The sequence below is a fragment of the Ixodes scapularis genome, unplaced genomic scaffold, assembly GCF_016920785.2.
Source record: "Ixodes scapularis isolate PalLabHiFi unplaced genomic scaffold, ASM1692078v2 PGA_scaffold11__112_contigs__length_91849675, whole genome shotgun sequence".
Lineage (NCBI taxonomy): Eukaryota > Metazoa > Arthropoda > Arachnida > Ixodida > Ixodidae > Ixodes > Ixodes scapularis.
The window spans coordinates 65,115,973-65,129,792 of record NW_024609837.1 but is presented as its reverse complement, the minus strand read 5'-3'; positions in this window follow the sequence as shown (position 1 = coordinate 65,129,792).

Here is a 13,820-nt window from a genome sequence, read left to right as displayed (position 1 = left end):
GATCTTCGTTCAAAAATATATATATATTTTTTTTTTGCTTGTTATTGATAGCTGTGTTTCCTTTGGGCTCTGAGCATTTTCATTGCTTTGGACTCTGAGCATTTTCAAACAGTCTGGTTAGAACACGCGTGTCGAAAAATAAATTTTACGCGAATAAACAACAAAAAAAACTTTAGAGTAATATTTATTTATTTATTCATTAATTTTTTTATTTATTTATTGAAAATACATGCAGGGCCCGAAGGCATTACAGAGGGGGAGAGGCACATAAAGATATTAATATAGTAACAAGTGAACAATATTAAATATGCAACAAACAAAAAAAGATCGACAGGTCATGGGTCACGGTTAAATTAGTTGGTGATAGACCCTTTCCGAAATTCAGTGCCATCTGGTGGTTTGTAAAGCAGTTTAGGTTTTGCCATATCAATGGCGGAAATGAACTTGTATCGGCACCATCACTTTCGCAAGTCAACGGGACGCGACGAATTGTTCAGTATGAGTTCTTTCTCGATCACTTTCAGTTCAATATTGACCAAGAACCTACATTCAGAACAAATCTACAACCCACTCAGGTTTAAAGCCGATTGTGTGCCGCCCACAGATTGACTGAATCAGTTATTAGAAATAAACGCTTACGTAGCTCTTGAGTTCCATTCCTACGTCGCGTCGTACTGACCCCCCGAATGGCCTCGCAAGATCTGCTTAGGAGCATCTTCAACGTCTTCCTTTATCAGTCACTAGAAGGCCGCCATTGGTATGGCAAAGATGCCATTCCACAGATGATGATAGTGATCATAGTGGCCAGACTGAATTTCGGAAAGGGTCTATTGCGCGAGACGCGATTTAGTCGGTAATCACGTCCTTTCCACTTGTTTTCTTTCGGGTGCGGGGAGGAGAGGTGGATTGCCTTGGCCATCGCGTTTAGGTGGAGAAATGGTATGCCAATCAATCTTATTGAGGGGACAATTGCGTATTATTATTCCGTGACGTCATGAAATTAATAGAAAATTAATCTCGCGCCGTCAATATTGCTAAAAAATGTTTTTGTGCAAAATTTGTTTTTTTTTTGGCACTTGTGTCCCTTACAAACTGTTTTAAAAAAATTTTTTTTTTTTTAGGGGTCCTTTAGGGTGCAATTTTCTCGTCTTGACTGTCATTCGATTTCGCATTAATAAATTCTGGTTATGACAGACACTATGCTTTATGACAGTATCTTACATAAATATTAGGGTATTACCACATAGCATCGTCATTTTGGAACAGAAGTAGCTGCAATCAAAAATAAAAACAAGTCACGTAAAAATAAATTTGCACATGCCATGAACAGTTATCACGACACAAAATGTTGCTATAGCTTCATTTAAAGGACACTTTAATTTTGAGTTGGCCTAGCACCTCCTAAATACCAACACCTTAGCCCTTAATTTTCTTTCTCGGTTATCATATTTCAGTGCAGGGTATATAGTGGACAGTGCTATGTTAGCATTGGCCTAGAACTCGTGTTCAGTTGGTGAGAATACGTGTTCCAGCTGAATGCAAATGCAGCACTTTTTCCAGTCAGCCTTGCGATGACCTATGAGAGGGGGTAGAATCCAGCAACACGATCTAGGAGGCATTGAACTAACTGAGTAATCTTTGATTATTGAGCTCATTAAACTATTGATTTCGCACTTGTAGGCTTCTTTGTCTCTTGAATGTTATTAAAGAAATACTTTTGATGTAGCAAAAAAAAATTCGACCACAGGTGGAGAACAGACATATGGAAAAGGGTTGATTTATGAGGTTTAGGGCGAAAACGAGCTGGTGCTAGTTAATTAAGACTATGTCTGCCTGTCCTTTCTTTTTCGAAATCTCTGAGTGTTTTTACTATGTTCAAGGTTGGTTTACTTCGTTCCTTCTAATTTTCAGAAGTTGCAAGCATCCTCGTTCACGACTGAAGATTGAAATTTCATAGCCGGCCACATGGACGCAATGAGAAGAGAAAGGAAGGGAGCTACTACGAATATGGAGATGGTGAAAGAGGACTTTTTGGGCAAGGAGGGTACATCAGCATACACCCTACAATCTTCAACACCGTAGACGACTATCCAGCCCTAAAGCTCACAGACCAGGTAATATGTTGCTTACTAACGATGTTGCTCATGCGTTTAGGAGCAGTAAGTTCCCTGATAAGACCACGACCACCCCTATTATGGTGCATTCGCGCTGCTAGCGAATGGAAGCTCCTGCAGGGAGATCTCGGTGACGCGGTTGGGGAAAATGTTCCTCAACGCACAAATCTGCTTTGCAGTTGCGGCTCCAGTCCTGGCATAAATGCGCCGTTAGTCCTGTCATGGTGAAGTCTGGCACCATGATGGGTCTCCTTTTTTATCCCACTTACATCAATTACGATTTTGTTACAACTGATAAGTAATGATTTTTTTCGCTTTTTCTTTTAAAAAGAGCAGTTTACAAATATCTTCAAGTAGACTGAAAATGTGAAAATAATGTTTCTTGCAGATCTTTGCAGTGTCTTTTTGTATTAGTACTGGCGCCAAGGCAAAGGAGCGATTTATGAATGTTGCCTCAGAAAACCTGCCAACTGTTCTCATGGTGACTGAGGGAAAACCAAGACCGGCCCTGTTCTGCGAGATCATTGTAAGGCTTCATGATGCAGAAGATATAAAAAAGGTGCACTTTACCCTTTGTTGTAGTACACTTTTCTTTTTCAGCACATTTGCAGTAAATGAAGCCGTTCGTCTTTTGCTATTAATTTCGTTCCAAGGGCTCAGCTTACGGGTTGGCAGAAACTTTGGGCTCTCGCGACAAGTATTTCATTACGTGACCCTGCCCTCATGCACATGAGTATGTGCAGAAAGCATGGTCACCAGTTTTATGATCGACAGCTGGCTGGATCTGAGAGCATACCCAATGTGATAACAAGGTTTAAAATGACACTGCCCTGCCAACCTGTTGGAAGTTTTCAAGAGAGCAAGCACACTGTCCTTGCCCTGTTGCTCAATTCAGTGGGAATTATTCAAGTTCAACATGCCTTTAAAAAAAATTCTCCTCATAGGCCACTTCTTGCTTGCCTTTTTTATAGCAGCATTATAAGAAAATACTTGCGTTTTAGTTATATTTGTGGAGGGCTAGAAAACCGAGCAAATAGCTTTATATTTTGGTAGGTTCCTCCTGCTGAGCGAGATTTGGTGCAGCTGAGATGTATCTGATCGTAACTGGCCAACCAAAAACACTGCACATTCTGAATTAGTTGGCTTATGTGGAAAATTGGGGTACTTCATACTTGTTTTTATTCCTTTGTTTATTTTAAAGTAAGTATTAACAGCACTTCTCAAAGCACGGGCAAAACTAAATGTGATCACAAGCATAATGAGATGTGCTTGGAACGAATTAATTTCAGAAAACTGATAACAACATCATAGTCTTATTAACTGGCACTTCCTCCATGGCAAAAGCAAGCACCACGAGTCTTTTATTATCCCACTGACATCTTTGCAATTACGATTCTGTTTCTCATAATAAATTGGGAATCTTTTTTTCTTATCTCCTGCTTTCTTATCTCCAATAAATCGTAAACTATTCTGTAGAAAACAGGGTAGTTTACGATTTATTGGCTCACTAAAGATCACCTATTTTTATTTCAGATTTTTGCTGAGTTTAATCGCATCACAAGCGTCGATGCCGAGCAACTCTCTTTTTAAATTGCCTCAGAAAACCTGGCGACCGCCCTTGAACTGACAGAGGGCAAGACAAAGCCGGACATTTTCTACCAGACTGTTGAAAGGATGGATGATGTTAAAGAATCGGAGAAACAAGGTATACCTGCTTTACAATTTAGCCTTCATTGACTGTTAGCGGAAGTCCCAATCCAGCTAGCTTTCTATTGCAACCGAATTGGTGCCGACTCAGTTCATGTGATAGGTGGGTGCAAACTATGTAAATTAAATTCGAGATATCTAACAGTTATCTGTACGGCATCTGAAATTCCAAATGCTTCTGTACATTAATTTTAAATTGTGAGTGACCGTCTGGTGATGAGTAACATTAAAAAAATGGGGGAATGGCTGTATTTAAAAAGAAATATAAATTTGCATTACTGATGTGATGCTAAAATAAAGCCTTCATATTTTGTGTTGAATTGCTGTGACACTTGGTACTGAGCGCAATTGAAAGGATTAGTTTAAAAAACAATCTACTAGCATGGGTGATTATTCTGTTATTAACTGTGTGCATATGAGGAAACAAAATCAGGCCCTTATTTCTCACCTGGTAGGATTTGACTGCATGGTATTATTGTTTCACCCTATGTCCAGATGCAGCGGATGCTAAGAGCAATCCCATTTAATCGTGCTCTTTGAACATAGCACATAACACATGTCGCCGCGCCCACTCTCTAAGGACACATGACACCCGCACAGCTTTGGATTTGCTCTGATGGCTCGCAGCCTCCGCTGCGCCCTAAGGTGATACAGAGTATAGTGTAGATGGTGGTTGGACAAAAAAATTCTGAAGTGTCTGTGCTCTGTGGTATGAAAATATTTTAAAGGGATACTTAACGAAATTTGAAATATACCCGTCCTGTTCAGATATGGGCTGAATATGATCAACAATATCCGTAAATGACAATCTCACGTTTGTATTTTGAGCCTGAAGGCTGAATTTTTCGTTATAAACAAAATACCTTTCTGGCTTTAATGCAAGGCATTAGATGAATCCGTGTTAAGAGCCTTTTCATATACATCAACCGCATCTAGGAGTTTTAGATATCGCAGTGCTCCCGAAACTTACTGTTGACCGGGGATGGTCCATCTTTTGCGTTGTTTGTGCTATTCCTTTGCTCACCAGTCGAACAACGTGGTGAAGTTTGGGTACCCGATGATGACCTAGCCTGGAGAGGATATTCCAGCTGCTCCAATGACCAATTTAGCTTTGATTTGCCAAGAACAATATTAGGGTAACTGGTTTGGGGTGTTAGGTTTAGGGAGTATGTACTGAACCTGTTTCAGGTAGTCTATCAGTTACCTGTATCTGCTTATCATCAGTTACTTGTATCTGCTCTAAGGGCAGGCAGGCCTCTCTTTTTGTCAGAAAGCCTTCGATTTTATGATTTGTTTTAATTCCCAACCTTTGTTCCAGACGTTCCCCGCAGTCTATTCCATCGAAGTGTGTCCCAGGACCCCAACAGAGCGCTGCAGTGTGCTTTTTGTAAATCTGGCTTATGAGACAGAGGGCCCTCTGGAAGCTGTGGCACTTCGTTTCTGCCTGGCATGGGTTTTCGACCTTCAGTACTTCGTTAAATATTTTTGCACATTTGTTTGTTTAGAGAGACTTGTAGGTCTCAAACATTCAAAGCTGGGCTGCATGGACACAAGGCTGCTGATCAGCCTAAATTTAAAAAAAAAAAAGTTTTTTTCCGCACATGTTGTTAAAAGAATGTTGTTCTGGGCTTGTGTAATGCATTGAAGGAATGCATTCGCATTTAAGTGAACATTATTTTTACTTTCTTGAGCACATGCATTCCTGAAGGTCTGAAACCCATGGCAAATTTTTTGTTCTGTTTTTTTTTTTTTTTTTTTTTTAAATATAGGGTGACCCAAGTCACCGGGCTCGATCAAAAATGGACCGTAAAAATCGTCGCCTTCACGTCGTAGACCGTGGCAAGTTTATTCGCCCTATTATTTACAGAAAAAGAGCTACGCTTTGTAATTAAAAAAACGACCTGTGAAATACACCTATGACGAAAAATTTAGATCGCTACGTACAGGCGTCAATTTGTACGGTCCATTTTAGGTCGAGCCTGGGGACTTTAGTCATCTTATATACTAGTAATTTCTTGAGCAGATATGTTCCTACAGGCCAAAAACCTTTCCCAGGTTCTTCTTTTTTTTAAATTTATAAATATACTAGTAATTTTACTGCCTCGCATTTTATGATTGGGAGCTCTTTTACTAAGGTGTTTGATTTTTTATAGTCATTTTCATTAAAAAAGGGAACAAACGACATTAAAAAGAGCTGTCTCTTGTTAGCTTTTTTTTCTCTACAAGTTTTCTTATTTTTGAATGGATATTAGGGTGTCTACAATATGTTTTAGTGCTGTGAAACGAGCCAGAACAATCAGATCCTGCATGTAGGAAGCTGAATTAAGATTTCACCAAATGTGAATTTTTCCTGCAGAAATTTCAAAGCTTAGCTCCCTTCACATGGAAAATAAGACCAACAAACTGGCCAGTGTCAATAGCAGTCATGTCTGCAGATGATAGAGTTAGCGATGGTTGTAACTCCCGGTAGGCACAACGAGCAGATGAGATCGCCTTCTGCTTCCCTTGCTTAGAACAAAATGACGTCGCAGTTTACAAGCATTGCTAACGCTGCAAGCATGTCCACCGTAGGCCCTGGCAAGTTCGTCTAATTTTTCACAGGAAGGAGGCGAAATTCCTTACAATTTCAACAGGTAACATGCACATTCAGTAAATGCTTTAACTTTTAATGTGCAGGCACCAATTTTTCGGGCTCGTTCAGCAGCACTAAGAACCATTGTAGATTCCTATATATATGCTAGTCATGTAAAATTTCGGCAAGTTCTTCAGTGCCAAGATGGCAGTATTTTCTTGTATACTTTCTTGTGATGTGCAATTGTTTTCATTTACAGTGTTGTGTAGTTCTAGAATAAATATATTTCCACAATGAAAGTGCTAGTTTTTTTTTTCTACAAATAGCTGGTGCAATGCTTCGTAAAATGGTGATGTTAGCTGTAAAAAAACCTGCCTGAAAGTTCTACGAGTGTTGTCCGCATATCCAGTCCGCAGCTTCTTTCACAACAAAGGCTTGCTTTTTCCAAATAAAGGTGTGCGACTTTTCATATGTACTGCAATATTTAGCTGTGAATGGGAGTGGAAGGTCTGAGGTATTGAATACCTCCCTGCTCTGAAAAGACACTTGTGCAACTTTTCAGAAGATATACCTTTTCAAACAAGTTGCACAATCTGCCTTTTCTGAATAGGAAGCTGTTCAATGCCGCAAACCTTTCACTCCTATTCACAGCTAAAGGGTATCATTACTAGTAATTTCGGCTCTAAAAGTGTCAAAATTCGTTCACAAAAGGACGAAAATTACCCTCTCAATACTATAAAATTAATCCCTAAAAGGGTCAAAATTGATCCTCAAAGGGACGAAAGTTACTCCCCCGTCACTATAAATACCATCCCTTTCAGTGGCAAAATTAATCCCCAAAGGGACGAACTTTAGTCCCCAATAAAAAAAAGTTAGTCCCCCAATCACCACTGTTGATCCCCAAAGGGATCAAAGTTACTCCCCCAATTATAAACACGACGGCGTTCAAGGGACCATAATTAATCCCCTGAAGAGTTAAGCTTAGTCCCTGATGCCCTGCTGTAGGGATCAAAAGCACTCCTCTTAACGGTTCAAAACTTTGACCTGAAGGGATCAATGGAAAGGGACTAAAAGAAAAGGGAGGGACTAAACCGGGGTTTTGCCGTTTTTGGGGGACCACTCTCAGTGACATCGATTTAGTCCCCAAAAAGGACGAAGTACTACTCCTTTTTTTTTAAGAGTGTAGCCGTCGCGATGCGCTGCCTCAACTTATCTATCAGAGCGGAGGCAATATACTCCGTGTCACATTAGAGAGTTTTAGGGAACCGTCTTCAGACATCCGGTACGGACCGCGCATGAGCGAGTCATCTGCGTTGGCGCATGCGCAGTTTGTACCTGAGGCTGCATCGTACCATATCGGATGGGCAAAAACAGTTCCCTAAAACTCTCTCTAGAGCCCGGTCGCTGACGACGCTATCATCCAGTGGAGTCAATGAAGCAGCGTCAAAAGTGCTTTTGTCACGACGCTAGTCGTCTTTGTGAGTTTGCTGTCACTGGGGATAGTAATCACGTGCTGACACAAAGCGTAGGGCTATGGAGCATTCACTGTGCGTGATACACACAACAACAGCCTCCTCTATACTGACAGAGCCTGGCAGATCGCCACGATCGAGAAGCGGCCGCCGAAATGGAAAGGTGGACCACCAGACACCGGATGAGAGAAGATTCACGTGAGTGGCGCCCCGCTGCGGTGAGACGCCGAACACACACTCCTCCCGAGCGAACAAGTGTGTTTCGGGTCCTCGCCGCTGCGAAAGATGCGCGGTGACGTCCAGGTTCCGCGACAAATGTGATGCTCTGTGCTACCAGATCCTGCGACCGGGCAGTCTGGCTCCGTCCTCCAACTGCCAGGCTTTGTAAGTACAGAGGATTCTATGACTCAACATAGTTAATAAACCAAACTTTAAAAAATGATATATATATATATATATATATATGTGTGTGTGTGTGTGTGTGTGTGTGTGTGTGTGTGTGTGTGTGTGTGTGTGTGTGTGTGTGTGTGTGTGTGTGTGTGTGTGTGTGTGTGTGTGTGCGTGCGTGCGTGCGTGCGCGCGTGCGTGCGTGTGTGTGTGTATATATATACGGAAATAGCAGTGAAAGCGCCATGCAACAGGCGATGCTGGAACTTCAACATTATATATAGGATTTGTTAACGAGACAGAGAGAGGAAGGTAAAATAATACAGGCTGATGTTGCCTCACCAAGATTCTCACCCTTTCGGAAACAGAGAGAAATACTACATGTTGTATTGTGCAACTACATACTAAAAAAAAAGGGCACACTCTTACACCCCCTTGTCCCATATAAGACGCCCCAAAATTTCAGTTCGACGTACAGCGACGTCGTTCGACGTCGAACCGAAGGTACAAACCTTCACGAGCGGCTTGATGGCCGAGTGGCACAACGTCTTAAAGTAGCTAATGTACAGTGCTAATCACACTTGTCTATAACGCGCGAGCGTGCGGCTTTCTCCGGGGAGCGCTAGACTGACGGCATTCGCGGAAACTAAGCTAGTCACGTGGCGCAACATGGAACGGCCCGCTCGAGGGGTGTCCTGCCCACTCTATCAGCTGGCGGCGAACGCGGAAGGCTGCTCGCACGCTTTTTACAGACATCATTGCCCGAACAATAAACAAACTAAAGCATGAAGGCGTATCAACGATGTCCTCACCAACAAACAAAAATATATCATAAAGCACTTTACTTTTATCGCTTATCAAGCTGATAGAGTGGGCAGGACGCCCCTCGAGCGGGCCGTTCCATGTTGCGCCACGTGACTAGCTTAGTTTCCGCGAATGCCGTCAGTATAGCGCTCCCCGGAGAAAGCTGCACGCTCGCGCGTTATAGACAAGTGTGATTAGCACTATACATTTACTGACTATCAAAATAATGTAATTGGGGTTTTCTCGGCACTATTGCAAAACCTCAAAGTTGTTTTCGTTCGGTTTTGCTTTGTAGACTTTTATACGTACTTTAGCTGTTCAATGAGGTATATCTCTTTCTCTTAATTTATTTTCCCTTGCTCTTCTTTCTTTTAAAGCAGATCGAAACACGCCACATCACTCATGTGTGTCCCTCTTATTTGTTTCACGTCCTTCTTCTCCTGACGTCTTTTAACACTTCTGCAATACACGTGCGTAAACGCTACCTCGTGCCAAACCCTTTGGTAATCGCTCGCGTCTTCGATAGCCTTTGCTCAAATTAACAAAAGTGGAAAATGCAAGATGATAGGCGCAGAAGTACACCAAGTTATATATCAAATATGTAAAAAAAAAGTAATTGATTAGGTCTGGGCTTTGATTGAAAACTTTAACCCGATTAAATGATCAATGGATTAATTGATTGGTGGTGACCTCAAGCATATTGCTTAAAAACAACACCAAACCTTCGCAATGTTAGTTTGGCTTAGTTTGTTTTATATGTCATCAATGCGGAATGTGCAGCCCCAAGCAGCACACTTGCTTGGGCTAGCTGGGGCCAGGATTGGGCCTTGGCCGTAGTAGACTGGACCAGGACCGCCCAGGAAATTCAGTGAACTGCCAGCCTGGCGTCTCACCGTATTTCCCGGGCACCGGTATGCCACGGAACTGCCAGGGAAGGGATTTCCTTGGCGTTCCTCGTCTTTTCTTGGTCCGAGCGGACCAGGATAGACAGGCGGCCGCCAACATTGGCGCTTCAGTGTGTTCATTGGCCCCAGGATTTTACGGGACTGCCAGGGAAGTGATTTCCTTGGCATTCCTTGTATTTTATTGGTCCGAGCCGACCAGGGTAGACAGGCGGCTGCCAACATTGAAGTCTTAGTGGCGCTTCAGCGTGTTCATTGGCCCCGGGATTCTACGTAACTACCAGGGAGGTGATTTCCTCGGCGTTCCTTGTATTGTCCTGGTCCGAGCCGACCAGGGAAGACAGGCGGCTACCAACGTTTAAGGATTTCGTGGCGCTTCACTGTATTCACTGGCCCCAGGATTATACGGAACTGCCGGGGAGTGGCTTCGGGTGCAGTGAAGGGGGGTGCGGGGGGGGGGGGGGGGGGGGAGGGCGAGGCGGACCGCCCCGGGTGCAGCGCTCCGGGGCGTGTCGCTACGGGATGGTGGGGGTGGGCGGGGGGGGGGGGGGGGGGGGCGCAGTGGGCGACGGGTGGAGGGGCGAGGGGGGGATGGAGGCGGGCGACGAGCAGGGTGGGGGGGGGGGGGGGGGAGGAGGGTGTCGCCGCGGGCCACCGTCTCGGGTGCCGCTCACTCTAGTGACGCCACTGTTTGGGTGTCGTTTATTTTTGCAAGATTCAGCGCGCTAAGCAACGACGGGCAATTACCGTCGTTCATTATTTTTTGGCTGGAACTTGCTTTTCATCGCACCCTGAAGTGCTCGATACCGCCACTTTTACTTATATAACATCAACTTAAAATGTGTTCTTACGTTGCGCTTAAATTTGACTCTTGCGCTATTATCACATAGCCAGTGACATAGCTTCGTCCACGAGTATCTGCGCTTAGACCTTGGGCCAGGACCCGCTTCCTCCTTTTCTTTTAAAAAAATATCGCGTTTGTTGGCGTGACGCGATCGTCGGGCTTTATTGACACGGAACAAATTAACTAATCGCAACTCAGTCGGCGCTTCAAGAAAAATATTGTGAAAAACATGCTGCTTAACTAAATCTGCACACCTTGCCGCGGCGTTGAACAGGCGTGTTCAATTTTCCGTTCGCTCAGACCCCGCGTTCTTTACAGACTGAAAAGAATGACCGGGCGCTTGAGTCAAATTGATCGTCCCAAACTTTAAATGAACAACAAAAATCAGTTTCACATGATTCGTAATTGCAGCTTGGTGGTGCGTTTTATTCGCGAGAGCGAACTTGCCTCAGAAGCTTCAAGCAAAAAATGCTTTCTAAAACCGACATGTGCTAAGCCTTTAGTTTTTCAAATGAAACGCGGCACGCGAAACTTCGCCACGAGAAAGGCTTAGATGTTGACTGGTATTTCTGAGTTCAAGAAGAGGCAAGACTGCTCTCGCTGCACCTACGTCAAAACTTCGCAGTATAAGAAACTGATTTTTAGTATTTATTTAAAGTGGGAACGACCCATCTGACTCACCTGACACCGCCGACACACGTGGAATGCGGTCCGCTCCGCAAAGACCGCACCACAAAGTTACTAAAGCCTTGGCCACGCGTGGCGTAAAGCAAAGGTATGTGCAGGTGGCGCTAGTGATCAAGTGCATAAAAAAGAAGTTTATTCCACGGAAAATCGCATTTACGAATCAGCCATCGCATTAATGTCACTGATGCGTACAATGTAAGGAATCGGAACAAAGTAAGGGATACCGCGAATGTAATATTTATTTACATTTTTATTTTCATCTCAAAATTAATCAAGCCGGGTTTTAATCCGCGTTTGGATAGGTTCCACATGGACTCATGCTTATCAGAATTTGTAAATACGAAATAGGCTTAGCTTAAGCGGTCAAAACATACATCTAACTTGCCATCTATTACACAACAGAAAATATATGGCAATCATTTCATTGTTCTATGACTGTTTATTCTCTCTTTCATCATAAATGCGAGCGAAGGAGAGCTCTTGACGTGTCAACATCGACCTCACATTGCTTTCGCTCGCACTGAGTGTGAAACGAAGTGTAGGACATGTAGGGCACGTTTCGGCGGTGCACGAGGTTAGCGTAACTTCTGCAGGGCTCCAATTTTGTCAAAGCGGGGGGTGAGCACGTGCAAATTAGAGGCAACACAAAGCCTCGTGGGCGCGCTCTTGTTCTTAGTTTACTGAATGCGCTGATCGCGCGCTGAAAACAGCCTGTAGCTATGGCTCCAGAGAAAAATTGGGGTTTGTTTTATGTTTATACAGCATAGAATTTGGTCTACCTCAATGGCCGACGAGTCTCCCAGCTGTAGATTAAACATTTAGACAATGCAGTACAACGGATAGCGCGGGGTCTTAACGTGCATCACGCAGTAATGATACACGACAGCGCGCCGGTAGGATGTTCATCGAGATCGAAACGGGCAGGGGTGCGGATAGACCGATTTCACCATCTAGTTTGAGTACGCCGCCGCTGCCGCCATGCATCGTGGGAGCTGTAGTCTTTCTGCACGCGCGACAATTCTGCTGGAGGTCTGTGCGAGCAGAGCACGAGGTGGCATGAGCTGTCTCGTGAACTGGTGTCTGCTTCTATCATTTACAGTAATTTCAGCGTCACGCATGCGTGGAACGCTTGGTGGGATCGGTCTATTGAACCCAGGATCCCTGGGTTCTGTAGCACGAGCTTTCGCTCCACGTGCTCCGAGCTGGTGTGCTCTAGCCCACTCGGCCGCCGATCCCGCTCCGGAGGGAAACATATGTCTTCTGTTTCGACACGCACAGCACGTTCGCAACTGGATTACACCGCTGTATGAACTGCGAGCTGTAGCGATTTGAAAGGTCCACGAAAAAAGAAAAAAAGCCATACTCGGTGACAGGTTAAAAGTAAACGTTGAGGAGGGGGTCGGCTCCTCTCGAGCGTTCGCTCTGCAGAAGTGGAAAGAGATGGGAGGAGCTGCTTCATCTCAAAACCACCGAAAGTCGTGCTCAGCAAATCCCACACGAAGCACAAAATGCACGCCTCTTTAGATTTGTGTGTATGTTTATGAGGCAAAAAACGCAGTGCCTCTTTTTCTCTTTTGCCCATTTAGCGACGCAGCCACGAATATTTTCCAAGGGGGAGGGGGGGGGGGGGGCGGTGGGGGGGGGGGGGGCGACCCTGAAAGCTTCTCCCTCCTCCCCTCTATCTACATCACTGGTGTATTGTCGGCTGTACGTGATCTTGAATTTCTCAAAACAACCCGTTTTACTGAGCCGCAAAACACGACGTGTAATTCAGACCAAACCCCCCCCCCCCCCAAAAAAAAAACAAAAACAACAAACAAACAAAAAAACACGTACATTTTTTTAGCAAAAATAACAACTCAAAACAAACATGCAGTGAATGATTAAGCAATTACATGTCTTTACAAATGAGAAATCAAGTTGAATTAAGATAATGAACACCGTATGTTTGAAGGACGAGATGGACGTAAGTTGATGTACATTTCAATCAGCAAACAAAGTTTATCAAGCAGCGTATAACAGGAGAAGAAGCTGGAAAATTATGTCTGCTGCGGTAATGTCCACAGCAGTGACACCGGCCCCAAAAATATGAACTGTGATAGAGTGGGGTCGAAACCGAAACTATTACGTCGTATTCAGTCCTTGGCTTCGTGCTAATCCAAAGCCACAAAGCAGCTTCCGGATCCTTGTTCGCGCCGGAGCCACCGGAGCCACCGGAGCGGAGACAAAGGCCTGTTTCTCGGAGTGCGTCGGTCGGTCCGAGTTCAGGTAAGTTTTGCCGATTTCATATTCATAATGCATGCTAGAAGAATATCCAAGATATGCTAGATC